Genomic DNA, 379 nt, shown 5'->3' on the forward strand with positions numbered 1-379 from the left:
CCGTCATCGATTCGCCAACAGTTAGCGAGTGGCGAAACGAACGAACTCAATGAGGTATAACCAAACTCGCTATCGTCTATCCGTGCTAGCTAACTTCGTTGTTGCTTTCACATGCAAAAGTCTTCTTTAAGCGACCGGAACTCAAACATAGCGAGCGAGAAGTGGCGAGTGAAAGAAAGATGTTAAATGTCAAAAACTTGGCATTTGCGCGCCTTTCTTCAATTGAATTTAACAAACAAGCGAAAAGATTAGTGATGGACAAGTAAGTTATTTTGGTTTAAATTAGTTACTTTTTAATCGTTGTTTATTTGCAGGTATATCTATAAAGCCTCTAAACCGTCCGAAGTAAGTGTGGACAATAATAGCGACGACTTGTTCA

The sequence above is a fragment of the Rhagoletis zephyria genome, unplaced genomic scaffold, assembly GCF_001687245.7.
Source record: "Rhagoletis zephyria isolate East Lansing unplaced genomic scaffold, Rhagoletis_zephyria_1.1 Rzeph_scaffold_02754, whole genome shotgun sequence".
NCBI lineage: Eukaryota > Metazoa > Arthropoda > Insecta > Diptera > Tephritidae > Rhagoletis > Rhagoletis zephyria.